Source organism: Prunus avium, chromosome 4 (assembly GCF_965620075.1).
Source record: "Prunus avium chromosome 4, drPruAviu1.hap1.1, whole genome shotgun sequence".
In the NCBI taxonomy this organism is placed as follows: Eukaryota; Viridiplantae; Streptophyta; class Magnoliopsida; order Rosales; family Rosaceae; genus Prunus; species Prunus avium.
In genome coordinates this window covers 319,704-344,012 of record NC_142287.1, presented here as the reverse complement: position 1 = coordinate 344,012, position 24,309 = coordinate 319,704, and positions in this window count along the sequence as shown.

Genomic DNA, 24,309 nt, shown 5'->3' with positions numbered 1-24,309 from the left:
CATCATAATATGGTGGGAGGAGACATTTGGTTAATTTTGAGTGAAATCCAATCTCTAGAACTTCCCAATACACCAACGACCCCAATTAGGAACGAACTGCCTTTGAAGTTGAATTGTCCAATTTCTTACACCTATTGATTTTGGATCGACCCCAAAACTAGGGCAACATCATAACATGGTGGGAGGAGTCATGTGGTTAAGTTTGAGTGAAATCCGATCTCTAGAACTACCCAATACACCAACCAATCCAATTAGGAACGTACTGCCTTTGAACTTGAATTGTCCAATTTCTTACACCTATCGATTTCGGATCGAGCCGAAAACTTGGGCAACATCATAATATGGTGGGAAGAATCATTTGGTTAATTTTGAGTGAAATCCAATCTCTAGAACTTCCCAATACACCAACGACCCCAATTAGGAACGAACTGCCTTTCAAGTTGAATTGTCCAATTTCTTACACCTATTGATTTTGGATCGACCCCAAAACTAGGGCAACATCATAACATGGTGGGAGGAGTCATTTGGTTAAGTTTGACTGAAATCCAATCTCTAGAACTACCCAATACACCAACCAATCCAATTAGGAACGAACTGCCTTTCAACTTGAATTGTCCAATTTCTTACACCTATTGATTTCGGATCGAGCCCAAATCTTGGGCAATATCATAATATGTTTGGAGGAGTCATTTGGTTAGGTTTGAGTGGTGTCCAATATCTAGAACAACCCAAAACACCAACCACTCCAATTAGGAACGAACTGCCTTTGAACTTGAATTGTCTAATTTCTTACACCTATTGATTTCGGATCGAGCCCAAATCTTGGGCAACTTCATAATATGGTTGGAGGAGTCATTTGGTTAGGTTTGAGTGGTGTCCAATATCTAGAACTACCCAAAACACCGAACACTCCAATTAGGAACGAACTTCCTTTGAACTTGAATTGTCCAATTTTCTTACACCTATTGATTTCGGATCGAGCCCAAAACTTAGGCAACATTCTAATATGGCGGGAGGAGTCATTTGGTTAAGTTTGAGTGAAATCCGATCTCTAGAACTCCCCAAAACACCAACCACTCCAATTAGGAACGAACTGCCTTTGAATTTGAATTGTCCAATTTCTTACACCTATTGATTCCGGATCGAGCCCAAAACTTGGGCAACATCATAATATGGTGGGAGGAGTCATTTGGTTAAATTTGAGTGAAATCCGTTCTCTAGAACTACCCAAAACACCAACCACTCCAATTAGAAACGAACTTCCTTTGAACTTGAATTGTCCAATTTCTTACTCCTATTGATTTTGTATCGTGCCCAAAACTTGGGCAACATCATAACATGGTGGCAGTAGTCGTTTGGTTAATTTTGAGTGAAATCCGATCTCTAGAACTACCGAATACACCAACCACCCCAATTACGAACGAACTGCCTTTGAACTACCCAAAACACCAATTAGTACAATTAGGAATGAACTGCCTTTGAACTTGAATTTTCCAATTTCTTACACCTTCTGATTTCGAATCGAGCCCAAAACTTTGGCAACATCATAATATGGGGGGAGGAATCATTTGGTTAGTTTTGAGTGAAATCCGATGTCTAAAACAATGGAATACACCAACCACTCCGATTAGGAACGAACTGCCTTTGAAAATAAATTGTCCAATTTCTTACACCTATTGATTTCGGATCGAGCCCAAAACATGGGCAACATCATAATGTGGAGGGAGGAGTCATTTGGGTAAGTTTGAGTGAAATCCAATCTCTAGGACTACCAAAAACACCAACCACTCCAATTAGGATCGAACTGCCTTTGAACTTGAATTGTCAAATTTCTTACACCAATTAATTTCGGATCGAGCCTAAAATTTGGGCGTCATCATAATATTCTGGGAGGAGTCATTTGGTTAAGTTTGAGTCAAATCCGATCTCTAGAACTACCCAAAACACCAACCACCCCAATTAGGAACGAACTGCCTTTGAACTTGAATTGTCCAATTTCTTACACCTATTGATTTCGGATCTAGCCCAAAACTTGTGCAACATCATAATATGGTGGGAGGAGTCATTTGGTTAAGTGTGAGTGAAATCCAATCTCTAGAACTACCCAAAACACCACCCACCCCAATTAGGAACGATCGAACTTGAATTGTCCAATTTCAAACACCTATTGAGTTCGGATCGAGCCCAAAACATGGGCAACATCATAATATGGTGGGGGGAGTCATTTGGTTAGTTTTGAGTGAAATCCGATCTCAAGAACTATGTAATACACCAACCACTCCGATTAGGAACGAACTGCCTTTGAACTTGAATTGTCCAATTTCTTACACCTATTGATTTCGGATCGTGCCCAAAACTTAGGCAACAGTATAATATGGCGGGAGGAGTCATTTGGTTAAGTTTGAGAGAAATCCGATCGAGCCGAAAACTTGGGCAACATCATAATATCGTGGGAGGAGTTATTTGGTTAAGTTTCAGTGAAATCAGATCTCTAGAACTACCCAAAACACCAACCACTCCAATTAGGAAAGAACTGCCTTCGAACTTGAATTGTCCAATTTCTTACACCTATTGAGTTCGGATCGAGCCCAAAACATGGGCAACATCGTAATATGGTGGGAGGAGTCATTTGGTTAGTTTTGAGTGAAATCCCATCTCTTGAACTATGGAATACACCAAACACTCCGATTAGAAACGAACTTCCTTTGAGCATAAATTGTCCCATTTCTTACACCTATTGCTTTCGGATCGAGCCCAAAACTTGGGCACAGCATAATATGGTGGGAGGAGTCATTTGGTTAGTTTAGATTGAAATCTGATCTCCAGAACTATGGAATACACCATCCACTCCGATTAGGAAAGAAGTGCCTTTGAACATAAATTGTCCAATTTCTTACACCTAATGATTTCGGATCGAGCCCAAACCTGGGTCAACATCATAATATGGTGGGAGGAGTCATTTGGTTAAGTTTGAGTGAAATCCGACCTCTAGAACTACCCAAAACACTAACCACTCCAATTAGGAACGAACTGCCTTTGAACTTGAATTGTCCAATTTCTTACACCTATTGATTTCGGATCGAGCCCAAAACTTGTGCAACATCATAATATGGTGGGAGGAGTCATTTGGTTAAGTTTGAGTGAAATCCGATGTCTGGAACAACCCAATACACCAACCACCCCAATTTGGAACGAACTGCCATTGAACTTGAATTGTCCAATTTCTTACACCTATTGATTTCCAATCGAGCCCAAAAGTTGGGCAACATCGTAATATGGTGGGAGGAGTCATTTGGTTTGTTTTGATTGAAATCCGATCTCTAGAACTGTGGAATACACCATCCACTCCGATTAGGAACAAACTGCCTTTGAACATAAATTGTCCAATTTCTTACACCTAATGATTTCGGATCGATCCCAAAGCTGCGTCAACATCATAATATGGTGGGAGGAGTCATTTGGTTAAGTTTTAGTGAAATCCGATCTCTAGAACTACCCAAAACACCAACCACTCCAATTAGGAACGAGCTTCCTTTGAACTTGAATTGTTCAATTTCTTACACCTATTGATTTCGGATCAAGCCCAAAACTTGGGCACCATCATAATATGGTGGGAGGGGTCATTTGGTTTGTTTTGATCGAAATCCTATCTCTAGAACTATTGAATACACCATCCACTACGCTTTGGAACGAACTGCCTTTGAACATAAATTGTCCAATTTCTTACACCTAATGATTTCGGATCGAGCCCAAAACTTGGGCAACAACATAATATGGTGGGAGGAGTCATTTGGTTCTGTTTGAGTGAAATCCGATCTCTAGAACTACCCAAAACACCAACCACTCTAATTAGGAACGACCTGCCTTTGAACTTGAATTGTCCAATTTCTTACACCTATTGATTTCGGATCGAGCCCAAAACTTGGGCAACATCATAATATGGTGGGAGGAGTCATTTGGTTAAGTTTGAGTGAAATCCGATGTCTGGAACAACCCAATACACCAACCACCCCAATTTGGAACGAACTGCCTTTGAACTTGAATTGTCCAATTTCTTACACCTATTGATTTCCAATCAAGCCCAAAAGTTGGGCAACATCATAATATGGTGGGAGGAGTCATTTGGTTTATTTTGATTAAAACTCGATCTCTAGAACTGTGGAATACACCATCCACTCCGATTAGGAACGAACTGCCTTTGAACATAAATTGTCCAATTTCTTACACCTAATGATTTCGGATCGAGCCCAAAACTGCGTCAACATCATAATATGGTGGGAGGAGTCATTTGGTTAAGTTTGAGTGAAATCCGATCTCTAGAACTACCCAAAACACCAACCACTCCAATTAGGAACGAGCTGCCTTTGAACTTGAATTGTTCAATTTCTTACACCTATTGATTTCGGATCGAGCCCAAAACTTGGGCAACATCATAATATGGTTTGAGGGGTCATTTGGTTTGTTTTGATCGAAATCATATCTCTAGAACTATTGAATACACCATCCACTCCGATTTGGAACGAACTGCCTTTGAACATAAATTGTCCAATTTCTTACACCTAATGATTTCGGATCGAGCCCAAAACTTGGGCAACAACATAATATGGTGGGAGGAGTCATTTGGTTCTGTTTGAGTGAAATCCGATCTCTAGAACTACCCAAAACACCAACCACTCTAATTAGGAACGAACTGCCTTTGAACTTGAATTGTCCAATTTCTTACACCTACTGATTTCGGATCGAGCCCAAAACTTGGGCAACATCATAATATGGTGGGAGGAGTCATTTGGTTAAGTTTGAGTGAAATCCGATGTCTGGAACAACCCAATACACCTACCACCCCAATTTGGAACGAACTGCCTTTGAACTTGAATTGTCCAATTTCTTACACCTATTGATTTCGGATCGAGCCCAAAATTGGGCAACATCATAATACGCTGGGAGGAGTCATTTGGTTAGTTTTGATTGAAATCCGATCTCTAGAACTATGGAATACACCATCCACTCCGATTAGGAACGAACTGTCTTTGAACATAAACTGTCCAATTTCTTACACCTAATGATTTTTTATCGAGCCCAAAACTGCGTCAACATCATAATATGGTGGGAGGAGTCATCTGGTTAAGTTTGAGTGAAATCCGATCTCTAGAACTACCCAAAACACCAACCACCCCAATTAGGAACGAGCTGCCTTTGAACTTGAATTGTTCAATTTCTTACACCTATTGATTTCGGATCGATCCCAAAACTTGGGCAACAACATAATATGGTGGGAGGAGTCATTTGGTTATGTTTGAGTGAAATCCGATCTCTGGAACAACCAAATACACCAACCACCCCAATTTGGGACGAAGTGCCTTTGAACTTGAATTGTCCAATTTCTTACACCTATTGATTTCGGATTGAGCCCAAAACTTGGGCAACATCATAATACGCTGGGAGGAGTCATTTCGTTAAGTTTGACTGAAATCCGATCTCTGGAACTACCCAATACAAAAACCACCCCAATTTGGAACGAACTGCCTTTGAACTTGAATTGTCCAATTTCTTCCACCCATTGATTTAGGATCGAGCCCAAAACTTGGGCAACATCCTAAAATTTTGTGGGAGGAATCATTTGGTTAAGTTTCAGGGAAATCCGATCTCTAGAACTTCCCTAAACACCAACTACTCCAGTTAGGAACGAACTGCCTTTGAATATGAATTGTCCAATTTCTTACACCTATTGATTTCGGATTGAGCCAAAACTTGGGCAACATCATAATACGCTGGGAGGAGTCATTTGGTTAAGTTTGAGTGAAATCCGATCTCTGGAACTACCCAATACAAAAACCACCCCAATTTGGAACGAATTGCCTTTGAACTTGAATTGTCCAATTTCTTACACCTATTGATTTCGGATCTAGCCCAAAACTTGGGCAACATCATAATACGCTGGGAGGAGTCATTTCGTTAAGTTTGACTGAAATCCGATCTCTGGAACTACCCAATACAAAAACCACCCCAATTTGGAACGAATTGCCTTTGAACTTGAATTGTCCAATTTCTTACACCTATTGATTTCGGATCTAGCCCAAAACTTGGGCAACATCATAATATGGTGGGAGGAGTCATTTGGTTAAATTTGAGTGAAATCCGATCTCTGGAACTACCCAATACACCAACAACCCCAATTTGAAACGAACTGCCTTTGAACATGAATTGTCCAATTTCTTACACCTATTGATTTCGGATCTAGCCCAAAACTTGGGCAACATCATAATATGGTGGGAGGAATCATTTGGTAAACTTTCAGGGAAATCCGATCTCTAGAACTACCCAAAACAACAACCACTCCAATTAGGAACGAACTGCCTTTGAACTTGAATTGTCCAATTTCTTACACCTATTGCTTTCGGATCGAGCCCAAAACCTGGGCAACATCAAAATGTGGTGGGAGGAGTCATTTGCTAAAGTTTGAGTGAAATCCAATCTCTGGAACTACCCAAAACACCAAACACTCCCATTCAGAATGAACTGCCTTTGAACTTGAATTGTCCAATTTCATACACCTATTGATTTCGGATCGAGCCCAAAACTTACGCAACATCATAATATGGTGGGAGGAATCATTTGGTAAACTTTCAGGGAAATCCGATCTCTAGAACTACCCAAAACAACAACCACCCCAATTAGGAACGAACTGCCTTTGAACTTGAATTGTCCAATTTCTTACACCTATTGATTTCGGATCGAGCCCAAAATTGGGCAACATCATAATACGCTGGGAGGAGTCATTTGGTTAAGTTTGAGTGAAATCCGATCTGTAGAACTACCCAGAACACCAACCACTCCAATTAGGAACGAACTGCCTTTGAACATAAATTGTCCAATTTCTTTCACCTATTGATTTCGGATCGAGCCCCAAACTTGGGCAACAACATAATATGGTGGGAGGATTCATGTGGTTAAGTTTGAGTGAAATCCGATCTCTAGAACTACCCAAAACACCAAACCACCCCAATTAGGAACGAACTGCCTTTGAACTTGAACTGTCCAATTTCTTACACCTATTGATTTCGGATCTTGCCCAAAACTTGGGCAACATCATAATATGGTGGGAGGAATCATTTGGTAAACTTTCAGGGAAATCCGATCTCTAGAACTACCCAAAACAACAACCACTCCAATTAGGAACGAACTGCCTTTGAACTTGAATTGTCCAATTTCTTACACCTATTGCTTTCGGATCGAGCCCAAAACCTGGGCAACATCAAAATGTGGTGGGAGGAGTCATTTGCTAAAGTTTGAGTGAAATCCAATCTCTGGAACTACCCAAAACACCAAACACTCCCATTCAGAATGAACTGCCTTTGAACTTGAATTGTCCAATTTCATACACCTATTGATTTCGGATCGAGCCCAAAACTTACGCAACATCATAATATGGTGGGAGTTATCATTTGGTTAAGTTTCCGGGAAATCTGATCTCTAGAACTACCCAATATACCAACAACCCCAATTTGAAACGAACTGCCTTTGAACTTCAATTGTCCAATTTCTTACACCTATTGATTTCGGATCGACCCCAAAACTTGGGCAACATCATAATATGGTGGGAGGAATCGTATGGTTAAGTTTGAGTGAAATCCGATCTCTGGAACTACCCAATATACCAACAACCCCAATTTGAAACGAACTGCCTTTGAACTTCAATTGTCCAATTTCTTACACCTATTGATTTCGGATCGACCCCAAAACTTGGGCAACATCATAATATGGTGGGAGGAATCGTATGGTTAAGTTTCAGGGAAACCCGATCTGTAGAACTTCCCAAAACTCCAACCACTCCAATTAGGAACGAACTGCCTTTGAACTTGAATTGTCCAATTTCTTACACCTATTGATTTCGGATCGAGCCCCAAAGTTGGGCAACATCATAATATGGTGGGAGGAGTCGTTTGGTTAAGTTTGAGTGAAATCCGATCTCTGGAACTACCCAATATACCAACAACCCCAATTTGAAACGAACTGCCTTTGAACTTCAATTGTCCAATTTCTTACACCTATTGATTTCGGATCGACCCCAAAACTTGGGCAACATCATAATATGGTGGGAGGAATCGTATGGTTAAGTTTCAGGGAAACCCGATCTGTAGAACTTCCCAAAACACCAACCACTCCAATTAGGAACGAACTGCCTTCGAACTTGGATTGTCCAATTTCTTACACCTATTGACTTCGGATCGAGCCCAAAACCTGGGCAACATCATAATATGGTGGGAGGAGTCATTTGGTTAAGTTTGAGTGAAATCCGATCTGTAGAACTACCCAAAACACCAACCACTCCAATTAGGAACGAACTGCCTTTGAACATAAATTGTCCAATTTCTTACACCTATTGCTTTCGGATCGAGCCCCAAACTTGGGCAACAACATAATATGGTGGGAGGAGTCATTTGGTTAAGTTTGAGTGAAATCCGACCTCCGGAACTACCCAATACAACAACCACCCCAATTTGGAACGAACTGCCTTTCAACTTGAATTGTCCAATTTCTTAGACCTATTGATTTCGGATCATGCCCAAAACTTGGGCAACATCATAACATGGTGGGAGGAGTCATTTGGTTAAGTTTGAGTGAAATCCGATCTCTAGAACTACCCAAAACACCAACCACTCCAATTAGAAACGAACTGCCTTGGAACTTGAATTGTCCATTTTCTTACACCTATTGATTTCGGATCGAGCCCAAAACTTGGGCAACAACATAATATGGTGGGAGGAGTCATTTGGTTAAGTCGGAGTGAAATCCAATCTCTAGAACTACCCAGAACACAAAACACTCCAATTAGGAACGAACTGCCTTTGAACTTGAATTGTCCAATTTCTTACACCTATTGATTTCGGATCGAGCCAAAAACTTGGGCAACATCATAATACGCTGGGAGGAGTCCTTTGGTTAAGTTTGAGTGAAATCCGACCTCCGGAACTACCCAATACAACAACCTCCCCAATTTGGAACGAACTTCCTTTGAACATGAATTGTCCAATTTCTTAGACCTATTGATTTTGGATCAAGCCCAAAACTTGGGCAACATCAAAATGTGGTGGGAGGAGTCATTTGCTAAAGTTTGAGTGAAATCCAATCTCTAGAACTACCCAAAACACCAAACACTCCCATTCAGAATGAACTGCCTTTGAACTTGAATTGTCCAATTTCATACACCTATTGATTTCGGATCGAGCCCAAAACTTACGCAACATCATAATATGGTGGGAGTTATCATTTGGTTAAGTTTCCGGGAAATCTGATCTCTAGAACTACCCAAAACACCAACCACTCCAATTAGGAACGAACTGCCTTTGAACTTGAATTGTCCAATTTCTTACACCCATTGATTTCGGATCGAGCCCAAAACTTGGGCAACATCATAATATGGTGGGAGGAGTCATTTGGTTAGTTTTGAGTGAAATCCGATCTCTACAACTATGGAATACACCAACCACTCCGATTAGGAATGAACTGGCTTTGAACATAAATTGTCCACTTTCTTACAACTATTGATTTCGGATCGAGCCCAAAACTTGGGCAACATCATAATATGGTGGGAGGAGTCATTTGGTTAAGTTTGAGTGAAATCCAATCTCTAGAACTACCCAAAACACCAAACACTCCAATTAGGAACGAACTGCCTTTGAACTTGAATTGTCCAATTTCTTACACCTATTGATTTCGGATCGAGCCCAAAACTTGGGCAACATCATAATTTGGTGGGAGGAGTCATTTGGTCAATTTTGATTGAAATCCGATCTCTAGAACTTTGGAATACACCATCCACTCCAACTAGGACGAATTGCCTTTGAACATAAATTGTCCAATTTCTTACAACTATTGATTTCGGATCGAGCCAAAAACTTGGGCAACATTATAATACGCTAGGAGGAGTCATTTGGTTAAGTTTGAGTGAAATCCGACCTCCGGAACTACCCAATACAACAACCACCCCAATTTGGAACGAACTTCCTTTCAACTTGAATTGTCCAATTTCTTAGACCTATTGATTTCAGATCATGCCCAAAACTTGGGCAACATCAAAATGTGGTGGGAGGAGTCATTTGCTAAAGTTTGAGTGAAATCCAATCTCTAGAACTACCCAAAACCCCAACTACTCCAATTAGGAACGAACTGCCTTTGAACTTGAATTGTCCAATTTCTTACACCTATTGATTACGGATCGAGCCCAAAACTTGGGCAACATCATAATATGGTGGGAGGAGTCATTTGGTCAGTTTTGATTGAAATCCGATCTCTAGAACTATGGAGCACACCATCCACTCCGATTAGGACGAACTGCCTTTGAACATAAATTGTCCAATTTCTTACAACTATTGATTTCAGATCGAGCCCAAAACTTGGGCAACAACATAATATGGTGGGACGAGTGATTTGGTTTTGTTTGAGTGAAATCCAATCTCTAGAACTACCCAAAACACCAAACACTTCCATTCAGAATGAACTGCCTTTGAACTTGAATTGTCCAATTTCAAACACCTATTGATTTCGGATCAAGCCCAAAACTTACGAAACATCATAATATGGTGGGAGTTATCATTTGGTTACACCTATTGATTTCGGATCGAGCCCAAAACTTGGGCAACATCATAATTTGGTGGGAGGAGTCATTTGGTTAGTTTTGATTGAAATCCGATCTCTAGAACTATGGAATACACCATCCACTCCGACTAGGACGAACTGCCTTTGAACATAAATTGTCCACTTTCTTACACCTATTGATTTCAGATCGAGCCCAAAACTGGGGCAACATCATAATACGGTGGTAGGAGTCATTTGCTTAAGTTTGAGTGAAATCCGATCTCTAGAACTACCCAAAACACCAACCACTCCAATTAGGAACGAACTGCCTTTGAACTTGAATTGTCCAATTTCTTACACCTATTGATTTCGGATCGAGCCCAAAACTTGGGCAACATCATAATAAGGTGGGAGGGGTCATTTGGTTTGTTTTTATTGAAATCCGATCTCTAGAACTATTGAATACACCATCCACTCCGATTAGGAACGAACTGCCTTTGAACATAAATTGTCCAATTTCTTACACCTAATGATTTCGGATCGAGCCCAAAACTTGGGCAACAACATAATATGGTGGGAGGAGTCCTTTGGTTATGTTTGACTGAAATCCAATCTCTAGAACTACCCAAAACACCAAACACTCCAATTAGGAACGAACTGCCTTTGAACTTGAATTGCCCAATTTCTTACACCTATTAATTTCAGATCGAGCCCAAAACTTGGGCAACATCATAACACGTTGGGAGGAGTCATTTGGTTAAGTTTGAGTGAAATCCGATCTCTAGAACTACCCAATACACCAACCAATCCAATTAGGAACGTACTGCCTTTGAACTTAAATTGTCCAATTTCTTACACCTATTGATTTCGGATCAAGCCCAAAACTTACGCAACATCATAATATGGTGGGAGGAGTCATTTGGTTAGTTTTGAGTGAAATCTGATCTCTAGAACTAGGGAATACACCAACCACTCCGATTAGGAATGAACTGGCTTTGAACATAAATTGTCCACTTTCTTACACCTATTGATTTCGGATCGAGCCCAAAACTTGGGCAACATCATAATATGGTGGGAGGAGTCATTTGGTTAGTTTTGAGTGAGATCCGATATCTAGAACTATGGAATACACCAACGACTCCGATTAGGAACGAACTGCCATTGAACATAAATTGTCCTATTTCTTACACCTATTGATTTCGGATCGAGCACAAAACTTGGCCAACATCATAATATGGTGGGAGTTATCATTTGGTTAAGTTTCCGGGAAATCCGAACTCTAGAACTACCCAAAACACCAACCACCCCAATAAGGAACGAACTGCCTTTGAACTTGAATTGTCCAATTTCTTACACCTATTGATTTCGGATCGAGCCCAAAACAGGGGCAACATCATAATATGGTGGGAGGAGTCATTTGCTTAAGTTTCAGTGAAATCCAATCTCGAGAACTACCCAAAACACCAACCACTCCAATTAGGAACGAACTGCCTTTGAACCTGAATTGTCCAATTTCTTACACTTATTGATTTCGGATCGAGCCCAAAACTTGGGCAACAACATAATATGGTGGGAGGAGTGATTTGGTTAAGCTTGAGTGCAATCCGATCTCTAGAACTACCCAAAACACCAACCACTCCAATTTGGAACGAAGTGCCTTTGAACTTGAATTGTCCAATTTCTTACACCTATTGATTTCGGATCGAGCCCAAAACTGGGGCAACATCATAATATGGTGGGAGGAGTCATTTGCTTAAGTTTGAGTGATATCCAATCTCTAGAACTACCAGAAACACCAACCACACCGATTAGGAATGAACGGGCTTTGAACCTGAATTGTCCGATTTCTTACACCTATTGATTTCGGATCGAACCCAAAACTTGGGCAACGTCAAGTCATTTGGTTAAGCTTGAGTTAAATCCGATCTCTGGAACTACCCAAAACACCAACCACTCCAATTAGGAACGAACTGCCTTTGAACTTGAATTGTCCAATTTCTTGCACCTATGGATTTCGGATCGAGCCCATAACTTCGGCAACATCATAATATGGTGGGAGGAGTCATTTGGTTAAGTTTGAGTGAAATCCGATCTCTTTAGAACTACCCAAAACACCAACCATTCCAATTATGAACGAACTGCCTTTGAACTTGAATTGTCCAATTTCTTACACCTATTGATTTCGGATCAACCCCAAAACTGGGGAAACGTCGTAATATGGTGGGAGGAGTCATTTGCTTAAGTTTGAGTGAAATCCAATCTCTAGAACTACCCAAAACACCAACCACACCAATTAGGAACGAACTGCCTTTGAACCTGAATTGTCCAATTTCTTACACCTATTGATTTCGGATCGAGCCCAAAACTTGGGCAACATCATAATATGGTGGGACTAGTCATTTGGTTAGTTTTCAGTGAAATCCAATCTCTAGAACTATGGAATACACCAACCACTCCGATTAGGAACGAACTGCCTTTGAACATAAATTGTCCAATTTCATACACCTATTGATTTCGGATCGGGCCCAAAACTTGGCCAACATTATAATATGGTGGGAGGAGTCATTTGCATAAGTTTGAGTGAAATCCAATCTCTAGAACTACCCAAAACACCAACCACTCCAATTAGGAATGACTCCCTTTGAACTTGAATTGTCCGATTTCTTACACCAATTGATTTCGGATCGATCCCAAAACTTGGGCAACATCATAATATGGTGGGAGGAGTCAGTTGGTTAAGTTTGAGTGAAATTCGATCTCTAGAACCACCCAAAACACCAACCACTCCAATTAGGAACGACTGCGTTTGAACTTGAATTTTCCAATTTCTTACACCTATTGATTTCGGATCGAGCCCAAAACTTGGGCAACATCATAATATGGTGGGAGGAGTGATTTGGTTAGTTTTGAGTGAAATCCGATCTCTAGAACTATGGAATACACCAACCACTCCGATTCGGAACGAACTGTCGATGAAAATAAATTGTCCAATTTCGTACACCTATTGATTTCGGATCGAGCCCAAAGCTTGGGAAACATCATAATATGGTGGGAGGAGTCATTTGCTTAAGTTTGAGTGAAATCCGATCTCTCGAACTACCCAAAACACCAACCACTCCAATTAGGAACGAACTGCCTTTGAACTTGAATTGTCCAATTTCTTACACCTATTAATTTCGGATCGAGCCCAAAACTTGGGCAACATCATAATATGGTGGGAGGAGTGATTTGGTTAGTTTTAAGTGAAATCCGATCTTTAGAACTATGGAATACACCAACCACTCCGATTAGGAATGAACTGCCTTTGAACATAAATTGTCCAATTTCTTACCCCTATTTATTTCGGATCGAGCCCAAAACTTGGGCAACATCATAATATGGTGGGAGGAGTCATTTGGTTAAATTTCAGTGAAATCCGATCTCTAGAACAACCCAAAACACCAACAACTCCAGTTAGGAACGAACTGCCTTTGAACTTGAATTGTCCAATTTCTTACACCTATTGATTTCGGATCTAGCCCAAAACTTGGGCAGCACCATAATATGGTGGGAGGAGTCATTTGGTTAAGTTTGAGTGAAATCCAATCCCTTGAACTACCCCAAACCCCAACCACTCCAATTAGGGACGAACTGCCTTCGAACTTGAATTGTCCAATTTCTTACACCTATTGATTTCGGATCGAGCCCAAAACTTGGGCCAGATGATAATATGGTGGGAGGAGTCATTTGGTTAGTTTTGAGTGAAATCCGATCTCTTGAACTATGGAATACACCAACCACTCCGATTAGGAACGAACTGCCTTTGAACTTTAATTGTCCAATTTCATACACCTATTGATTTCGGATCGATCCCAAAACTTGGGCAAGATCATAATATGGTGGGAGGAGTCATTTGGTCAAGTTTGAGTGAAATCCGATCTCTAGAACTACCCAAAACACCAATCACTCCAATTAGGAACGAACTGCCTTTGAACTTTAATTGTCCAATTTCATACACCTATTGATTTCGGATCGATCCCAAAACTTGGGCAAGATCATAATATGGTGGGAGGAGTCATTTGGTCAAGTTTGAGTGAAATCCGATCTCTAGAACTACCCAAAACACCAACCACTCCAATTGGGAACGAACTGCCTTTGAACATGAATTGTCTATGTTCTTACACCTTTTGATTTCGGATCGAGCCCAAAACTTGGGCAACATCATAATATGGTGGGAGGAGTCATTTGGTTAGTTTTGAGTGAAATCCGATCTCTTGAACTATGGGATACACCAACCACTCCTATTAGGAAGGAACTGCCTTTGAACATAAATTGTCCAATTTCTTACACCTATTGATTTCGGATCGAGCCCAAAACTTGGGCAACATCATAATATGGGGGAAGTGATCAGTTCATAATTGTATATCATTTTGTACCCCTCTAGCTTATGATTTGGTTATGTTGTTGAGTTAAACTTGTGCTTTTAATCCGTTTTCTGTTTATCATTCAGTTCATTGGGCCTTAGATAGCAATGGTGGCTTTGGATAGGAAAAGATGCAAAATGGTGCAAAAACGAGCAGACTGAGTTAGGAATTTGTTTCGGCCTTAACTTCCTCCTCCCAACATGTATTGGCCCAATTAATATGTGGTTGGAAAGAAGAGATTCTGAACTGCAAGATGGACTGCTAAAACGTATCAATTGATGAAGCCAAGCCCAATCCATAGGCCCATCAAAATGCACACCATACATTCCAGTCTATTTTCGGCAGTCAACTTGCAAGGCCTAAAACGTATACTTATACTGCTCAGATGGGAATGTATTCTTCATGAAAGTTGTTCCAATGGGTGTCTATTATGACATATCCAAAGTTGAGCCCCATTGGATACATATTGAACTCTCAGGCCTTCATACACCAAGCCTGGTTCAGCAGCATCTTTTATTTCCAGCAACCAAAAGAAAACCCACATGGGTTGGCAGCAAAAGGCCGCCACAATTGAACACCCATGTGAAGAAAGCTTGAGGTGCAGCAAAAGAAGTATGGGATGGGATTGATTCCAATCACACTAACATAGACAAGATGAAGTGGGAGTTATGGGTTGTATTAAATGAGGAATGGTGGTGTTGGGTTTCATCATGATGTTCCTCCCTCTTAGCCCTATAAATAGAGGAGTCTTCAAGCTACAAACTTCACTTCAGCCATCCTCCACACTTCCATCATTCCATCAACACATCCAGAAATCATCCTCATACATTCCCACAACCCCAAACACTCAAGCAATCAACCCAATACTCTAAACTGCCCCAAAATCACCAAAATAGCTCCAGAAAACCTCCCTTCCAATTCCCTACGAATTTCCTCTTTCTCAATCATCACCACTCACTCAAACTCATCCCAAATCACCTCCATATCCTTCATACATCCTTCTAGACGTGGAGAAGCTCTTGGAGAAGCATTGGACACCACAAGAACTTCAGAAAAGGGTTTTTCTACTCTTATGGCATTCATTATGTTTTCCCATTTCTGTTTTAGTTTCTTTTCCATTATGAGTAGCTAAATCCATAACTAGGGCTTCGATGTAACCTAACATGAATATTCTGGGTTTATAAGTTTGAAGTTTGGAGTTTCAAGTTTGATTCATGATTCATGTTCTTATTCATTATGCTTATAAGTTAACATGCTTGTTTGAATGATTGATCACCATTAGAACTTGTTTGTTAACTATCTTGGTTTGAATTAAGAGTAGACACCATGCTTTAATTCGAATTGAACTATGAATAGGAAGAGTATGTATGGACATTCGACAACAGGGATTAGATACATGCTTGGTTGTTTAAATTGTTCTTCTATGCTTAATAGGTTCCTAATGCTTAATTTTAGGATAGACAACAAATGATCAAATTAGGGAATTAGGAACACAAGGTTAGGACCAAACACCATGGCCTAATCATACTTTAGCTAGAATCAATCTTTGAATCTGAATTAGACTTGTTACTTGACTCCTTATAACCCAGAATTGAATTGTTATGGTGATTCGAATGCCCTAGTCTCCAAATCTGTTTTCCATCTCTTAAAACCACTCTTTGTTACATCTGTTTACTTGTTTTTGTTTGCAATTTCATTTTGCTTATTTTGTTCAACAATCACAACCACTCTTGCTTTAAATTCTGTTTTAGACATAACCTCCTACTTTCTTGAATTTCGTAAGCTAAGTACATAACTAGTTTTCACTTCTCAGTCTTTGTGGGTACGACCTTGTACTTGTCTTGCTATACTACTGATTGCCCCGTACAATTGCGAGTTAACATAATAATTAACAACAGGGAGAAGTCATTTGGTTAATTTTGAGTGAAATCCGATCTCTAGAACTACCCAAAACACCAACCACTCCAATTAGGAACGAACTGCCTCTGAACTTGAATTGTCCAATTTCTTACACCTATTGATTTCAGATCGAGCCCAAAACTTGGGCAACATCATAATATGGTGGGAGGAGTCATTTGGTTAGTTTTGAGTGAAATCCAATCTCTTGAACTATGGAATACACCAACCACTCCTATTAGGAACGAACTGCCTTTGAACATAAATTGTCCAATTTCTTACACCTATTGATTTCGGATAGAGCCCAAAACTTGGGCAACATCAGAATATGGTGGGAGGAGTCATTTGGTTAATTTTGAGTGAAATCCGATCTCTAGAACTACCCAAAACACCAACCACTCCAATTAGGAACGAACTGCCTTTGAACTTGAATTGTCCAATTTATTACACCTATTGAATTCGGATCGAGCCCAAAACTTGGGCAAGATCACAATATGGTGGGAGGAGTCATTTGGCAACATCATAATATGGTGGGAGGAGTCATTTGGTTAGTTTTGAGTGAAATCCGATCTCTAGAACTATAGAATACACCAACCACTCCGATTAGGAACGAACTGCCTTTGAACATAAATTGTCCAATTTCTTAAACCTATTGAATTCGGATCGAGCGCAAAACTTGGGCAACATCATAATATGGTGGGAGGAGTCATTTGGTTAAGTTTGAGTGAAATCCGATATCTAGAACTACCCAAAACACCGACCACTCCAATTCGGAACGAACTGCCTTTGAACTTGAATTGTCCAATTTCTTACACCTATTGATTTCGGATCGAGCCCAAAACATGGGCAACATCGTAATATGGTGGGAGGAGTCATTTGGTTAGTTTTGAGTGAAATCCGATCTCTTGAACTATGGAATACACCAACCACTCCTATTAGGAACGAACTGCCTTTGAACATAAATTGTCCAATTTCTTACACCTATTAATTTCGGATCGAGCCCAAAACTTGGGCAACAACATAATATGGTGGGAGGAGTCATTTGGTTAATTTTGAGTGAAATCCGATCTCCAGAACTACCCAATACACCAACCACCCCAATTAGGAAAGAACTGCCTTTGAATTTGAATTGTCCAATTTCATACACATATTGATTTCGGATCGAGCACAAAACTTGGGCAACATCATACTATGGTGGGTAGAGTCATTTGGTTAGTTTTGAGTGAAATCCGATCTCTTCAACTACGGAATACACCAACCACTCCGATTAGGAACGAACTGCCTTTGAACATAAATTGTCCAATTTCTTAAAACCAATTGATTTCGGATCGAGCCCAAAACTTGGGCAACATCATAATATGGTGGGATTAGTCATTTGGTTAAGTTTGAGTGAAATCCGATCTCTAGAACTACCCAAAACACCAACCACTCCAATTAGGAACGAACTGCCTTTGAACTTGAATTGTCCAATTTCTTACACCTATTGATTTCGGATCGAGGCCAAAACTTGGGCAACATCATAATATGGTGGGAGGAGTCATTTGGTTAGTTTTCAGTGAAATCCGATCTCTAGAACTATGGTATACACCAACCACTCCAATTAGCAACGAACAGCCTTTGAACATAAATTGTCCAATTTCTTACACCTATTGATTTCGGATCGAGCCCAAAACTTGGGCAACATCATAATATGGTGTGAGGAGTTATTTGGTTAAGTTTGAGTGAAATCCGATCTCTAGAACTACCCAAAACACCAACCACTCTAATTATCAACGAACTACCTTTGAACTTGAATTGTCCAATTTCTTACACCTACTGTTTTCGGATTGAGCCCAAAACTTGGGCCACATCATAATATGGTGGGAGGAGTCATTTGGTTAGTTTTGCGTGAAATACGATCTCGTGAACTATGGAATACACAAACCACTCCAATTAGGAACGAGCTGCCTTTGAACATAAATTGTCCAATTTCTTAGACCTATTGATTTCGGATCGAGCCCAAAACTTGGGCAACAACATAATATGGTGGGAGGAGTCATTCGGTTATTTTTGAGTGAAATCCGATCTCCCGAACTACCAACTACCCCAACCACCCCATTTAGGAAAGAACTGCCTTTGAACTTGAATTGTCCAATTTCATACACCTATTGATTTCGGATCGAGCCCAAAACTTGGGCAACATCATACTATGGTGGGTGGAGTAACTTGGTTGGTTTTGAGTGAAATCCGAAATCTCGAACTATGGAATACACCAACCACTACTATTAGGAACGAACTGCATTCGAACATAAATTGTCCAATTTTTTACACCTATTGATTTCGGATCGAGCCCAAAACTTGGGCAACAACATAATATGGTGGGAGGAGTCACTTGGTTAATTTTCAGTGAAATCCGATTTTTAGAACTACCCAAAAGACCAACAAATCCAATTAGGAACGAACTGCCTTTGAACTTGAATTGTCCAAGTTCTTACATCCATGGATTTCGGATCGAGCCCAAAACTTGGGCAAGATCATAATATGGTGGGAGGAGTCATGTGGCAACATCATAATATGGTGGGAGGAGTCATTTGATTAGTTTCGAGTAAAATCCGATCTCTAGAACTATGGAATACACCAACCACTCCGATTAGGAACGAACTGCCTTCGAACATAAATTGTCCAATTTCTTGCACCTATAGACTTCGGATCGAGATCAAAACTTGGGCAACATCAGAATATGGTGGGTGGAGTCATTTGGTTAATTTTGAGTGAAATCCAATCTCTAGAACCACCCAAAACACCAACCACTCCAATTAGGAATGAACTTCCGTTGAACTTAAATTGTCCAATTACTTACACCCATTGATTTCGGATAGAGCCCAAAACTTGGGCAACAACATAATATGGTGGGAGGAGTCATTTGGTTAATTTTGAGTGAAATCCGATCTCCAGAACTACCCAATACACCAACCACCCCAATTAGGAACGAACTGCCGTTGAACTTGAATTGTCCAATTTCTTACACCAATTGATTTCGGATCGAGCCCAAAACTTGGGCAACATCATAATATGGTGGGAGGAGTCATTTGGTTAAGTTTGAGTGAAATCCGATCTCTAGAACTACCCAAAACACCAACCACTCCAATTAGGAACGAACTGCCTTTGAACTTGAATTGTCCAATTTCTTACACCTATTGATTTCGGATCGAGCCCAAAGCCTGGGCAACATCAGAATATGGTGGGTGGAGTCATTTGGTTAATTTTGAGTGAAATCCGATCTCTAGAACTACCCAAAACACCAACCACTCCAATTAGGAACGAACTGCCTTTGAACCTGAATTGTCCACTTTATTACACCTATTGAATTCGGATCGAGCCCAAAACTTGGGCAAGATCACAATATGGTGGGAGGAGTCATTTGGCAACAACATAATATGGTGGGAGGAGTCATTTGGTTAGTTTTGAGTGAAATCCGATCTCTAGAACTATGGAATACACCAACCACTCCGATTAGGAACGAACTGCCTTTGAACATAAATTGTCCAATTTCTTAAACCTATTGAATTCGGATCGAGCCCAAAACTTGGGCAACATCATAATATGGTGGGAGGAGTCATTTGGTTAAGTTTGAGTGAAATCCGATCTCTAGAACTACTCAAAACACCAACCACTCCAATTAGGAACGAACTGCCTTTGAACTAGAAGTGTCCAAGTTCTTACACCTATTGATTTCGGATCGAGCCCAAAACTTGGGCAAGATCATAATATGGTGGGAGGAGTCATTTGGCAACATCATATTATGGTGGGAGGAGTCATTTGGCAACATCATAATATGGTGGGAGGAGTCATTTGGTTAGTTTTGAGTGAAATCCGATCTCTAGAACTATGGAATACACCAACCACTCGGATTAGGAACGAACTGCCTTTGAACATAAATTGTCCAATTTCTTAAACCTATTGAATTCGGATCGAGCCCAAAACTTGGGCAACATCATAATATGGTGGGAGGAGTCATTTGGTTAAGTGTGAGTGAAATCCGATCTCTAGAACTAACCAAAACACCAACCACCCCAATTAGGAAAGAACTGCCTTTGAATTTGAATTGTCCAATTTCATACACCTATTGATTTCGGATCGAACCCAAAACTTGGGCAACATCATACTATGGTGGGTAGAGTCATTTGGTTTGTTTTGAGTGAAATCAGATCTCTTCAACTACGGAATACACCAACCACTCCGATTTGGAACGAACTGCCTTTGAACATAAATTGTCCAATTTCTAAAAACCAATTGATTTCGGATCGAGCCCAAAACTTGGGCAACATCATAATATGGTGGGAGGAGTCATTTGGTTGAGTTTGAGTGAAATCCGATCTCTAGAACTACCCAAAACACCAACCACTCCAATTAGGAACGAACTGCCTTTGAACTTGAATTGTCCAATTTCTTACACCTATTGATTTCGGATCGAGGCCAAAACTTGGGCAACATCATAATATCGTGGGAGGAGTCATTTGGTTAGTTTTCAGTGAAATCCGATCTCTAGAACTATGGAATACACCAACCACTCCGATTAGGAACGAACAACCTTTGAACATAAATTGTCCAATTTCTTACACCCATTGATTTCGGATCGAGCCCAAAACTTGGGCAACATCATAATATGGTGTGAGGAGTCATTTGGTTAAGTGTGAGTGAAATCCGATCTCTAGAACTACCCAAAACACCAACCACTTTAATTAGGAACGAACTACCTTTGAACTTGAATTGTCCAATTTCTTACACCTATTGTTTTCGGATTGAGCCCTAAACTTGGGCCACATCATAATATGGTGGGAGGAGTCATTTGGTTAGTTTTGAGTGAAATCCGATCTCGTGAACTATGGAATACACCAACCACTCCAACTAGGAACGAACTGCGTTTGAACATAAATTGTCCAATTTCTTAGACCTATTGATTTCGGATCGACCCCAAAACTTGGGCAACAACATAATATGGTGGGAGGAGTCATTCGGTTAATTTTGAGTGAAATCCGATCTCCAGAACTGCCAACTACCCCAACCACCCCAATTAGGAAAGAACTGCCTTTGAACTTGAATTGTCCAATGTCATACACCTATTGATTTCGGATCGAGCCCAAAACTTGGGCAACATCATATTATGGTGGGTGGAGTCATTTGGTTAGTTTTGAGTGAAATCCGATCTCGTGAACTATGGAATACACCAACCACTCCAACTAGGAACGAACTGCCTTTGAACATAAATTGTCCAATTTCTTACACCTATTGATTTCGGATCGAGCCCAAAACTTGGGCAACAACATAATATGGTGGGAGGAGTCATTTGGTTAATTTTGAGTGAAATCCGATCTCTAGAACTACCCAATACACCAACCACCCCAATTAGGAACGAACTGCCATTGAACTTGGATTGTCCAATTTCTTACACCAATTGATTTCGGATCGAGCCCAAAACTTGTGCAACATCATAATATGGTGGGAGGAGTCATTTGGTTAAGTTTGAGTGAAATCCGATCTCTAGAACTACCCAATACACCAACCCACCCAATTAGGAACGAACTGCCTTTGAGCCTGAATTGTCCAATTCCTTACACCTATTGATTGCGGATCGAGCCTAAAACTTGGGCAACATCATAATATGGTGGGAGGAGTCATTTGGTTAAGTTTGAGTGAAATCTGATCTCTAGAACTACCCAATACACCAACCCACCCAATTAGGAACAAACTGCCTTTGAACATGAATTGTCGAATTTCTAACACCTATTGATTTCGGATCAAGCCCAAAACTAGGGCAATAACATAACATTTTGGGAGGAGTCATTTGGTTAGTTTTGGGTGAAATCCGATATCTAGAACTATGGAATACACCAACCAGTCCGATTAGGAACGAACTGCCTTTGAACATAAATTGTCCAATTTCTTACACCTATTGATTTCGGATCGAGCCCAAAACTTGGGAAACATCATAATACGGTGGGAGGAGTCATTTGGTTAAGTTTGAGTGAAATCCGATCTCTAGAACAACCCAAAACACCAACCACTCCAATTAGGAACGAACTGCCATTGAACTTGAATTGTCCAATTTCTTACACCTAATGATTTCGGATCGAGCCCAAAACTTGGGCAACAACATAATATGGTGGGCGGAGTCATTTGGTTAAGTTTGAGTGAAATCCGATCTCTAGAACTACCCAAAACACCAACCACTCCAATTAGGAATGAACTGCCTTTGAACATAAATTGTCCAATTTGTTGCACCTATTGATTTCGGATGGAGCCCAAAACTTGGGCAACATCATAATATGGTGGGAGGAGTCTTTTGGTTAAGTTTGAGTGAAATCCGATCTCTAGAACTATTCAAAACCCCAACCACTCCAATTTGGAACGAATTTCCTTTGAACTTGAATTGTCCAATTTCTTACATCTATTGATTTCGGATCGAGCCCAAAACTTGGGCAACATCATAATATGGTGGGAGGAGTCATTTGGTTAGTTTTGAGTGAAATCTGATCTCTAGAAGTATGGAATACACCAACCACTCCGATTAGGAACGATCTGCCTTTGAATATAAATAGTCCAATTTCTTACACCTATTGATTTCGGATCGATCCCAAAACTTGGGCAACATCATAATATGGTGGGAGGAGTCATTTGGTTAATGTTGCGTCGATTCAGCTGCACCAAAATGGATTAAGCTGCATCCTCAACTTGTGATACTCGCAAGTGCACGAGCCGTTCGGTAGTATAGCATATGTAAGTGCGAGGTCGATTCCACTGGGATTGGTGATTGAATAATCCAATTCAGTTTTCCTACACAAAACAGAAAAACACGAAAGAAAATAAATAAAACAAGAAAGAAAGAAAAGAAAATAACTCAAGTAGATAAGTTCCCAAGTTCAATTAGATTAATGGATTGATTCTAGCTAAAGTATGATTAAGCCATGGTGTTTGGTCATAACCTTGTGTTCCTAATTCCCTAATTTGATCATTTGTTGTCTAACCTAAAATTAAGCATTAGGAACCCATTAAGCATAGAAGAACAATTTAAACAACCAAGCATGTATCTAATCCCTGTTGTCGAATGTCCATACATACTCTTCCTATTCATAGTTCAATTCGAATTAAAGCATGGTGTCTACTCTTAATTCAAACCAAGATAGCTAACATGCAAGCCTAAATGGTGATCAATCATTCAAACTAGCATATTAACTTATAAGCATAATGAATAAGAACAAAAACCATAATTGAAACTTGGAAACTAATTAAACTTGAATACTTAAGAAAGAATGTACATTACAAATAAAAGTAAAGTGGAACTAAGAAAACTTGAAGGAAAATTTAGTAAAATCATTTTGTTACAACAATTGACAACTTGAAAGGAAACTAAAAGAATTTGAGGGAGAGAAGGGAGGGGAGCTCTAGAAAAGTGTTT